Genomic DNA, 13,158 nt, shown 5'->3' with positions numbered 1-13,158 from the left:
GGGAGTTTAAATCATATTTTTTCTTCCAAGGGACTGAACATGTATATGTGTTTGGGTTCAGGGACTGAACGCTAATTTACCCAAAAACAAATATGTGATGGGGGGGCAGGCCAAATTTGAAGGCCTTGACAGAAAGATTGTTTCGTGTCTGGCAGCAATGGAGCTTTTTTCTTTCCGATGTTTTCAATTTCGCGTTTATTGTTTGTTTAGATTTGTAACTATTATATATATGTATATATATATATATATATGTATATCATGCTCTTCTTGCTTGTTTATTTACATAAAAAATAACTCTTTCGGTCACCAAATTTATTTAATTTCGGTTAATTTGGTTCAACGAGTTTGAAAAATTTGATGTCGGTGTACTAATTTTGATATTTTTTCTTCCAAGTCCATAAGAAATTACTTATTTATCTTATCACATTTAAACAAAATAGTCGAAAATTAAAACTTAATGTAGCAAGATCAAAATTTGAAAACTGAGTAAACCAGAACCCAAAATTAGATAAATGGGTGGATCAAAATATTTTGGTCCCTTTATTTAAATGCATTAAACTCAAATATTGATCCGAAGTACGCCCATAACTCCACTAAGAAGCAACAGGAATAGCTACAACAATCAGAGGAATTTTTTTTTGGACTGCGGCTCCACTGCCTTCACTCATATCCAAGTCTTCACCTCTTTCCCCATCAGGCAACATTATGTCAAATTTGTGCACAAGTTTCGCCAATGCGAGTTCATAAAGAGTAATACCAAATGCCATACCAGGACATCCCCTTCTCCCACCACCAAACGGCATAAACTCAAAATCAAGCCCCTTGTAGTCTCTGTTCGTGTCAAAGAACCTCTCCGGACGAAATTCTTCGGGGTATTCCCACAACGACGAATCTCGTGCTATGGCCCAAGAATTTATAAAAACTTTTGTGCCTGCGCCAATATCATACCCCATAACTTTTGTATCTTTTCTTGATTCACGCGGGAGAAGCAACGGAAGTGGAGGATGTAGTCTTAAACTCTCTTTAGCCACGGCTTTTAGATATTGCATTCTTTCTAAATCATTCTCTGTTATCTCTTCTTTAATTCCAACCACGGATCGAACTTCATTCTGAAGTTTCGTCATGGTTTTGGGATTTCTTAAAAGCTCTGATATCGTCCACTCTAAAGCAGTATATGTTGTATGGGTTCCAGCCGCAAACATATCCTAATATTTATTAGAAGTGAGAAAATGATGGAAAAAGTGTATCATACCCACAAAAATTTTGAACTTATATATAAATACGTCAAGAAATCATACCAAAATGATGGCTTTGATTGAAGCATCCTCAATGGGACTAGTTGTCTCGCTGAAATTGAAGCAATATGTCCACGAAGTCCAAATCTTTTTCCCCACCAAGAACCCGCGTGGTTTCGTTTTCTTGATTCCTGTGCTGTTTCATCACTCCATCAAAGAATTCATCAAACTGTTTAACCAGTTTATCCGCCCTAGCATGTAGACCGTTGAGCTGATCAATCCAAGAAAGCCAAGGAAAGTAATCGCCAATAGCAGAAACAGACACCAACTTCGAAAACTCCTCTATTAACTTGTTGAACTTCTTTCCTTCTCCTTCTTTCCCATACTTCCTCCCGAATGCAGCCCTACAAACCACACCAGTTGTAAGCTCTGCAAACAGATCACTCAAGTTAACTGGATGCAAAGAACATCCCAGTCGCCTAATGGTGTCGATCATATGCGAAGTTTCCTCTACCCTGATGCAACGGAAGGATTGAACTCTCTTGCTAGCAAGAAGCTGAAGCACACAGATGCTTATCATCTGCCTCCAGTACTCGCCATATGGAGAAAAAGCCACGTCCTTGGACCCATAAGTCAGCTTATCCGCTATTACTGATTTCGGCCTGTTCGTGAAGATTAAGTCCTGGTTTTTTAATATCTCACGAGCGGCATCTGCTGAGGAGACGACAAGCACCGGAACTTTGCCGAAATGTAGCAGCATGAGGGGTCCATAGCGCTGGGACAAAGAGCACAAGGTGCGATGGGGCAATGCACCAAGCTGGTGGAGGTTGCCAATTATTGGGATCTTTCTAGGCGATGGTGGCAACTTCTTTTCATTGTTAGATCGCCATTTGTAGACGTAGATGAGGGATACTGAGACAATTATCACAGAATTAATACAAAGGAATATTATATGAGAGAGATCAGATGTCATTTTTCTATCTTTCAAGTTTAATTGACCTCTCTTGTGATTGTTATTTGCAGGTGTGGTGACGTATTTATAGTAACAAAAACTGCTAAGATTAGATTTTTTTTTTTTTAAAAAAAGTTTTCATTAAATAACAGAACCAGCAATCAATAAGAAGTACGTGAACAAGATTATTAGGAATATCATTCAAATCTTTTTTTAAAAAAAAATAAAAAATAGAAGAACAAAATTCCAATTTAGATCAAATTTCCAAAAGTAATTAGTGTACTTAAATTCAATTCGAGTTATGCTAGCTAGCTACATGTTGAATGAGAGTTATACAGTGTTTTAGAAATTACAAAACTATTCTAAAAGCACTTTTGAAAGAATTTTTCCAAATAATGTGCATGGATAATTTTATAATTTAATTTTCAAAACAAAGTGTAATACAATATATATATATATATATATATATATATATATATATATATATATATATAACTTTCATATACATATAATATTTTTTAATTCGAAGGAGATAAGTTAGAAATTTTTTCCTATAATTTATACGTGATTATAATATTTTTTCAGGCACGTAACATATAATACTTAATTTACAATTGACCTCCTAGAATTCCTAATTTTTTCGTAAAACCTTTTCCCAAAAGAGATATGCTTAAAATATGAGATTAATGTACACATGCTAGAACTATTTTTTCATTAAGTGCAAAGCCAGCAACTTCTATGAGATTTTTCATCATCTTAAACTCCGATTAAGGTTTATACTTGTGAATATGATTTGTAAATCATTGTACTTTCTTTGTAAATCACGATGAACGTTTTCTTTCAATAATCGAGTTGGAAGATATGACCAGAAATACCATGCATACTCATTCGATCAAATTATTTAAAAAAAATTGTGTTTTAGGATAACATGAATACAAAAACAAAATAAAAAAGATAATAAAAATTTTGAAAAGAAAATTAAAAAAAACGAAAATAATTCATATTATAAATAAAATACGAATTCACATTAATTACTACTAATAACATAGTAAAAACAACATAAAACTTCATGCATACATTAAAAAAATATTTTATTGATCATATTCAAATTTTGATTATTAGTATTAGATTAGTGGTCATGTAATTTTATTATATGATGATTAATATAATATATTATTTGGCATATACACTTGTCTAATTGATATCTGTTCCTAACAAGTTGGTTTCCATCTCGTCTCTTTGATTACACGGTGTGCACATGTTACCGCCAGCTAGATACGTAATTTATGCTTCTCCCATAGAATGCTAGAACAACTATTTTGGAGAACATCAAAATTTCTTTCCTGAATTGTCTCCCAAGGCTTTGGATGGATATAATTCAATATAGACAAAATAGTAATTTATGCTTTTCCCAAGTTTTTTTTTCTGGAACAACTCCACACATTCAATTGTTCTATTTTCAGGTATTTCAAAAACTAAACTCTTCAACTTCTTCCAATCTTTTCAACTGCTCACATGACCCCTTTTATCCTCTCTCTTACCGTCAGTTTCTTTTTCGTCAGTTTCTTTTACACACGCAACACGTGTGCCATGTTTGCTATAGTGTCTATGAAAGTTTATGGAGTTCCAGTTTGAGGTAATAATCTTTAAAAAAACAAAACATAAACAAAAACCCAAAAAAAATCTTTTATAAAACTCAAACACAAGTTTTGACTTTAAAAAAAAAAACCGTTTTGATAAAATTTAACACTAAATTATTATCATAAATATATATTGTGACACTAATTTATTAAAGTGATAAACACAATAATATTTTTCTCGAAGTTTATTAGTTTCACAATAACACAGATATGAGTTAGTTGCGCATGATTTCTATGTTTATTTATAGTGAAACATTTGGGCTGGTATATAAATGGACATTTGCCGTAATTATAGATAATATTTATACCATAATTTATTCACATTAGTAATAGTTGACATACAAAATATTCATATATGTTAAAATAATAATTTTTTTTATAATAAAATTATGACCAAAGTAATTTCTTCTCTATTTTATTTCATATTTGAGCTCTTTTTTTGTATATATTAATATGCAGTAGCCTGGTTCCATTTTACAATATTAAGTGAATAAAAATAATTAAGCTTGAATTAGAGGCTTATTTGAATTTAATTGAACTATTTATGGATTTTGGCCAAGGACATGATCGGAAGGTCCGAACCCAAGATCGGAGGGTCCGAACCCTTCGGAGCTACAATTCAAGGATCGGAGGCTACGGTGAGTTCGGAGCGTCCGAACTAGGATCGAAGCGTCCGATCTCAGTTAGGCCATGCAGCTGGTGAGGTGTCATTGCTGATCGAACACGCAGCAGTTCGAAGCCTCCGAAGTTGAGATCGGAGCGTCCGAACTGTGCATGCAGATATCGAAGCGTTCGAACCCCCGATCGGAGCGTCTGATCTCCGCCTATAAATAGGTCCTCCGACCTCCTCATTTTCACACCAAATCAATTCCTCCTCTCTCGGTTCTTAGGCATTCTAGGTGTTTTGGGGTGATTTCCAGCCTTCCTAGGCTTGGTCCGGGAGTTGGCAAGGTTCTCCGGAGTTGCAGCGAAGTGGTGCCCAAGTTATGGGGAAGTCGTCATCAGCGAGCTGACGACGGACGAAGGTATCGCTCTGGTTCTTTATAGAAAATAGGGAGTATGTTATAGTTTAGTTAAGGCTTGTAGAATAATATTATGATGCATGAGTATTTTGCATTGTAGTGCGAACTATAGGCTTGGACATAGAGCTGGTTTAGCTTGCCTAGTTATTAGAGGTACGAAAGTACTGTTCGAGATATCCAGACTGAGTATGCATGTATTATGTTTTTGCATGGTTTATATGGCATGATCTTATTTGCATATACCTGTCATGACTGTATGTTGCATACATGAGCATATTGATCATGTATTGGTAGCGCTTAGTCGTATCACGCCCAAATTAACCCAACTCAGTTCAACTAAATAAACATGTAGTAGCGAGAGTAGGGATCATTCTCACGAGGAAGGTAAAATTTATTGTGTTCTTAAAAATACTGAAAATAAATGAAAAGGGGTTTCGGATTTTGAAATTAACTACTAATAATTAAAAGCAAATTAAATTAAATTTTATCACTAACATGCAAGATTAAGAATATGAGAAATCAATAAATTAACAAGTCTTGGTATCGGTCGACTACACCCTTAAAGTTATTCACTCGATCATCGATTCTCTAAAATAATTAATTCTCATTGAATATTCATCATTGGAAATTTAATTTCTATCTCACCTTAATTTTAGTTAATTAGACACAAGCGTTCTAAATTAACCCTTACCAATAAATCGATCAAGATACAAGCGATCAAGATTTAAATCTAAGGTAACATTCAAACTAGTGAAATTGATGAAATTAAACAACACAAACATAAGAGGTCGTATTTAATATAGTCAAGAGATGTTCCTACGAATTAACAAATTCACAAGCGAAAATTATTAATCGCAGTTGCTTCGCAAATTAGAGGGATCAAACAATTAAAGATTTGATATCTAATTTAGCTTTAGATTGTATGAGAAAATTATTAGATAGTCAGTCAATAATTAAACACACAAGCATATCAATCAATTCCAAACAACTCTTGATACTTAAATAAAAATCAAACAATGAAAATCAAAATCTCACGAATAAATAAACTTCAAATGGTTTGTCTTCCTCTAGCTACAAAGAATTAAAACTTAGAAGAATTGAAGAAGAAATTGAATCTAAGAACAAGAAAGATAAAATCTAGCCGCCAGATGTCTTCTCACGTCTTCAGCCGTCCAAAGATGATTCAAAACTCTGATGTTTTATCTTCTATTTATATGGCTTGAAAAGCCCACAAAATAAAACCCGAAAAGTCAAGGATTTTAATTTACGAAATTTCTTATTTCTGAGTCTGGGCGACGCCTCGCTCGAGTGGCAAAAAGTCTCCGATCGAGCGAGCAAGTTTCTGTCCAGCGCACAATGATTTTTAAAAATTCATAACTGGAGCGTCGGATCGAGCTAAAATTTGGACAGCATCTTCAAAATATCTTGAACTTAATTTTGAACGGTGGAGATCAGATTTAAATATCTCTAGCATCAAAAATAAGTTTTTGACCATTGCTACTCCGTAATTCATTCTTGCGGCTCTTTTTCTACACCAAATTCTTCCTTTTTCTGCGCTTTTCTTCCATCCTTTGCTCCATTTATTCTCTTTACCTTCATCAAATCACATACAATGAGTTCAGAGCGTTCGATCGTTGCCTCTAGATAGGCCATGCAAGGCTCATTTCTCATTGAAATTCACAAGAATTTCCCTCTATTTCTAAGTCTTGGGTCGTGATCCAACTTTTGGGGCAGATTTAGGGTGTTGGCAAGGCGTTCCGGAGTTCGTAGCGGAGCTGTGGTGTAGAGTGAGTGCTTCGACAGCAAAGGGCTAATGACGGACGCAGGTATAGTCCAAGACTCTTAAAAATAATTAAGAGTATCCATTAGCTTAGTTAAGGCTATTAGAGCATGTTTAGTAATATAGTATGATCTTGGAGTGTAGTCTTGGACCCTAGACTTGTGCAGCTAGGAATTTGCCTATAGAGGTACGTAAGTAATGACTGAGATAACCAGCAAGTATGCATGCTTATATGTTGCATTTATCTGTGCATGATATATGATTTACTATCTTTAATCATTATGTTGCATGTTCACACATTCATGTTGAGCTTGAATCCTTTCGAGATAAGCCATGATATAGAGGGTCGCTGATAATTGCATTTTGTGTGCATTATTTGGTGTCTTTTTATGTCTATTTTGCATGCATTCATATTGTCTCGTGTGTGTTTTTATGTGTTTTATTTATGATTTATTTCATGTGTTGCATTTCACTCTCTGGGTTGATTTTTGTAGAAAAATGGCGCGCTAAAGAAAAATCTGGAAAAAATCTAGCGCTGGAGCGGAGCTTCCTCCCGCTCGAGCGTGAGTCAAATTCCAGTAGGTGGCAGAAAATGGCGCTATGGAGCGGGACTTCCTCCCACTCGAGCGCGCGCTGAATTCCAGTAGAAGGCATATTTTTTTGCGCTCGAGCGGGACATTCTACCGCTCGAGCACAAATTCGTGAAAAAAATAATTCTGAAGATTCCTTGTGTTGGAAGGAAATAATTATTTACGGGATCCTGGCCATATAAATAGAAGATTTAACTTAATTTGAAGGGTTCCCATTTCTAGTTCCTGACAGCAGACAAAGGCGGCTACTTCTCAAGATTTTTAGTGAAGAATTTTATTTTTCTTTTCTTTTTATTTGTTTTTAATTTTATGATTGAAAACTTTGTTTTTGAGAATTATGTTTATTTGTGAGTAGTCGTTTTATTCGATTGAGACCACGAGATTGGGCCGAACAGATTATTGTTAAACAATGGATGTTTGTTTGGGATTTTCATACTTTTATTAAAATTATCGATTGTTGGATTTATATTTTATTTTTGTGAATAATCTGGCCAATTATTTGCTTGCATGTTAATTGATTCTAAGTCGAAAGATTAAGAATTAATTTTGATCACTCCAACGATTGACACAAGGTTAAATCGACTAGAAATAGTATTCGATTTCATTATGTGGCTTTAGATGAAAACTGAATTTTCATAGTTTCTAATGCATTTAAGTTTGATTATAATTAATTAGAAATAATTAATCTGTCACACTTGAATTGGTTTAACAAATTCTAGAAATAGACTGTTAAACAAATTAGGAAAATTCACCGTGATTTAAGATTAAATATGGATCCTAGATTTACCACATGTTTGCATGATTTGTTCGATACCTGTGTGTGTCTTGATCGAGTTTTTCTTAATTGAATATATTACCCAAAGTCTTGTTGTGTTCTTATTTTGATTTAATTTATTTTACTAGTAATTTATTTGTTAATTTCAATTTTAATTGAATTAATCAAATCATCTTAGTTTTGTTAGTCTAGATTAGGGGTGCAAACGAACTAAACCTGTTCGTGAGCTTTACGAGCCCGCTCGATAAATATTTGATTCGTATTCGAGCTTATCGAACTCGAGTCGTATTCGAACATGTTCGAACTTTTTTTCGAGCCGAGCTCGAGCCGAAATTACTCTGTTCGATAGTTCGCGAGCCTTAATATTTAATTAATATAATATAATTATATAATAAATATATATACATTTCGAGCTTTTCGAACCATAATATCCGAATATTTCACGAATAGGTTCGAATATTTCGAACCGAACTCGAACTCGAACTTCATTTCGAGTCGAGCTCGAGCCAAAACATTTGAAATTATCGAACTTCGAATCGATCTCGAACTCGAATATACTCTTATCGAGCCGAATTCGAGCCTTAAAATTTTATCATTATTCGGCTCGATTCGGTTCGTTTGCACCCCTAGTCTAGATTAAGTACAAATAATCATATTTTGGTAACATAAATCAGTCTCTGTGGGATCGATACTTGGATTCTCAGTCCACTTACTATTACTTGACCTAGTACACTTGCTGAAACTTATTTAATACCGAATCGGTCGGTCAAGTTTTTGGCGCCGTTGCCGGGGACTGATAGTGATATTAAATTTTTTATTTTACTTGAGACTATACTTTTATTTTGCGCATTTAGTTTTTGAATTCTGAACCTTTCTCTTTGTCTTTGAATTTCAAGTACTTTCTGCTCGTGTATGCATAGCACTCGACCATCCAAAGATCTCGTACCACTTGACTTGGAGATCGAACGCACACTCAGCAGAATTCGGAGAGCTAAGAGAAATATCAATCTAGAGCTTGAATCAGAGTCAGAGGAAGAGATGGCCGATAATCATATAGTTTTGAACCTCATTCACCCACCTATTGAAGGTTAGGGATCGAGCATTGTTCTTCCTGTTGTGGAGGCGAACAACTTTGAGCTGAAGCCTGTGATTATTCAGATGATCCAACTTCAAGAACAGTTTGGAGACACTTCTGTGGAGGATCCTTACGCTCATATGGAGCGAATCCTATTGATCTGCGACATGTTCAAATTCAATGGAGTAACACCTGATGCAATGAGACTGCGGTTATTCCCATTTTATCTACAGAGAGATGCAACTGAGTTGATGGATGATCTACCTGCTGGTTCTATCACCACCTGGACTGAGCTTGTTCAAAATGTTTTGAACAAGTACTTCCCACCTACGAAGATGGCGAAACTATTCTCCGATATTATCTCGTTTAAGCAGAAGGATAGGGAGTCTTTGCATGCAGCCTGGTCCAGATTTAAGAAGATGCTGAGGATGTGTCCTCAACATAATCTCACACAAAGGCAGCATACTCAGACATTCTATAATGGATCCGATCCATCAGTGCATTCTATGTTGGATGTTGCAGCTAATGGAAGTCTATTCAGGAAGACACCAGCAGACGCATGTGAGATCATTGGAAATATGGCAGAGAGTAATGTTGGATGGCCGGACTTGAAGAAGGAGAATAAAGCTGAAGTTCTTGAGGTCGATGCTTTAACGACCTTGACTGCCAAGATTGATGCCTTGACGTACCAAATGTCACAGATGAAAGCAACACCAGTTAATCAAGTATAAGGGAATATGTCAGAGGAACAACATATATTTGAATTCGATGCAGCAAATTTTGTGGGAAACCAAGGACGGCAGCCATACAACTCATACAACAACACCTACAATCAGAGCTGGCAAAATCAACCCAATCAAGTGGAGAAGAAGCCAAGTTTTTAGGAAATTATAATGAAGTATGTTGCTGGAATTGAGACTAGGCTACATAATCAGAAAGCTATATTGCAGAAGTTATAAACTCAGATGGCCCAATTGGAGACCCAGCTTTCAACTCGTCCTACTGGAACTTTGCCAAGCAACACTTAAACAAATTCCAAGGACGTGAATGCTATCATGGTCGTGACAAGATCACAATCTGAGGTACCTGAGAAGGGGATTGAAGGAGAGGAGATGCAAGGGAAACACTTGGACGAGAAAAAAGAGGACAAACGCAACCCTGCACCAACATTGCCTCCAGGTAAGAAGGGTAAGAAAGTAGATTCTGATGTTAATGCTAATGTTGATATTTCTACTCTACCATTTTTGCAAAGAGCTAAACAATTGCAGTTTGATTTTAAATTTAAAAAGTTTCTTGAAATTTTCAAGAAATTGCATATCAACATTCATTTTCAAAATGTTTTAGCTCAAATGCCTACTTATGCTAGATTTTTGAAGAGAATATTGACAAATAAAAAGAATTTGAATGATCTGGCACAAGTTACAATGAATGAGAAATGCTCGGTTGTGCTGCAAAATAAGCTCCCACCAAAATTTCAGGATGAAAGAGTGGGTGCCCAGTGAGCCAACTTGTGGCTATGGGCTTTGATGACTCTTTGTAAAAACAATCTTTTGTTTAATGTAATTTACACTTTTATTAAAGGCAATGACTTTATATTACTTCATATTGTTATATTGTGATATACTATTGTTGTTTTGATAAAGACCTTGAATATACTATAGTGTGTGTAAGATGTGGTAGAACATGGGGATGTCTATCATGAAATACATCTTATAGTCACTGTATATTCTAAAACCGTTCCTAGTCGATTGAGCCGTCCGATAATAAGGATAAGGATCGCTCGAGTTTGAGACTAGCATTTGCGATGCGGAGTACCACGTTTCATTGGTAGGGAACATGGAGATGTTCGAAGCATGCAAATGGATATTCATAGGATGAATAATCGAACTACCCTATCCGGACTTTCCAAGTGGTTATCACTTATCGAGTGGATAAAGTCCGCGGTTTTGGTTGTACACCATTAGTCCTTACGACTTGAAACATCATGGAGACTCTATATGCTAGTGCTGTGCTTTGACTCGTTTACCGACTCTATGGGGGTCATCAGGTGTCGAGATTGGGTACAGTTACGACACATATAGGAGTCAATGCATTGTTGTCAAGGATTCACCACATACTTGCGAGTGTGGATATCCTATGCGATCTGAGGAGATATTAGTGTGACAAATCTCTGGCCAGAGTACTTGATGTGATTTAAGAAATGGTTTCTTAGTAGCACATGCGATGTCACTAATTTGATCTTCAAGATGTATTGCATAGTTATCGAATCTTGAGCGACTCTCGATATACCAATGGTTGTTGATTCGATCGGGATATTTGGATGAAGGGACCGTACTGTACGCTAACCAAAATCTACTGGTTCTTGTAGGCACTATCAGTGATACCTAGGGAATCATGGGGCGATGTTGCTAGGCGCTTTACCATGATTCGTTGGGCAAGTCGGAAAGTGTTGTTCCGAGTCACAAGGAGTTGTGAGCCCACGGCTAGCTGTATCCCTGAACCATTGAGGGTCACACAGTGTAATGGAGTTTTAATCCCCGTTGAGATAGTTAAATTTAAAGAGTTAAATTTAATGAACTAAGGAGTTGGACTTCTTAAATAAGAGTAAGGGAGTAGGATTTCCTAAAATGACATAGGGATGGACATTTTTGGAAACCACTGAATTCGGATTCAGGAAAATTTATTTTGACTTTAAAATGTGCAGAAATGGTTTCTGTGCACATTGGTGAAATCAGTTCATCAATCGGAGTCATGATGAATTTTATATTAATTTCTGAACGAGCGGGCTTTGCTTGTCGGGCCCCAGCTTATGACTAATGGGCCCTAAGGTGTTAGTGGCCTGCATTATAAATAAGTTATTTCAGTACAGAAATTACACACAACAGGTCATAATTTTTGAGACAGAGAAAATTTTCGAACCCTAGCTCTCTCTCTCTGTTCGGCCGACCCCTCCCCCTCTACCCGAGATTTTCCGGTCTGTGATTTTGAATCGCAGTAAGGAATAACGAATCAGATTCGTTTATTCTCTTCGCAGAAAACTTCTGATAGATTTTCTAGTGCAATCTATCAGAGGGATTAAACCTCTGTTCGTGGACCTGATTGAAGGAGTTCATCGGTTCCAGGGAGAGACAACAAGAGCAGATAAAATCTGTTGGTGTCCAGTAATCTCGTTGCGAGATTGAAGGTAAAATTTAATAATTGTTATTTGAATTTTACACACACAATAATTTAATCGTTGAATGGTTGATACCCACACCATGGAATTGTTCCATGATAAAATTTTTTAAACTTCCGCTGCACCGGGTATCAATCGTGATTGATCTGACCGCCAGTTTTTCCAACACAGGATCCAGGGAGTTTCTCCATACCTTGTCAAATAGGGCATTTTTCATTTGATCATGTGATGTGTGACCTAGGAGCGAGTATAAATTTGATGTCTTATTCACTTGCTCAGAAATTAGGTAAAGGAGATATTGAACCAACATCTATCTCTCTTAAATTTGCTGATAGATCAATTAAATACCCTAGAGGGATAGTGGAAAATGTCTTAGTCAAGATAGATAAACTTATCTTTCCTGTTGATTTTCTTATTCTTGACATGGACGAGGATTGCGAGGTTCCTCTGATTTTAGGGCGTCCATTTTTAGCCACGAGTAGGACATTAATCGATGTCGAAAAAGGGGAGTTAGTTTTAAGAATGAATGAAGAGCGAGTTTTTTTCATATGCTTCAGTAGGCTAGCGATAGCCCAATTTCAAAATCTTGCTCTGTTGTGAATTTTATTGATGTGATTCATGATAGTGTTGGTAAATGTCTGCAGGTTCAGCTGTCTGAAGGAATTACCCCCATGCAAAGTTTATATAGAAGTGTAGTAAGAGGAAACTGCAGGATTGCCAATAATTCTTCCACGATGATGGATGAGCCACCATGATTGAAAAATTGAAAGGGAAGTACAGTCGGGCTATAGACTATAAATTTAGCGCTTACTAGGAGGCAACCCAGTTTTTCTTTCCTTTTTCTACCGCTCGAGCGCGAATTCGTGAAAAAAATAATTCGAAAGATTCCTTGTGTTGGAAGGAAATAATTATTT

At 36.1% G+C, this 13,158-nt stretch overlaps 1 pseudogene; it reads right to left on the bottom strand.

Annotated features, from left to right (window-relative positions):
* Window positions 1-504: 504 nt before the first annotated feature.
* Window positions 505-2,256, bottom strand: LOC140891719 (cytochrome P450 71A6-like; annotated as a pseudogene).
* Window positions 2,257-13,158: the final 10,902 nt, after the last annotated feature.

The sequence above is a fragment of the Henckelia pumila genome, chromosome 3, assembly GCF_033568475.1.
Source record: "Henckelia pumila isolate YLH828 chromosome 3, ASM3356847v2, whole genome shotgun sequence".
NCBI classification, from domain to species: Eukaryota; Viridiplantae; Streptophyta; class Magnoliopsida; order Lamiales; family Gesneriaceae; genus Henckelia; species Henckelia pumila.
This window is presented reverse-complemented; position numbering and strand designations above follow the sequence as displayed.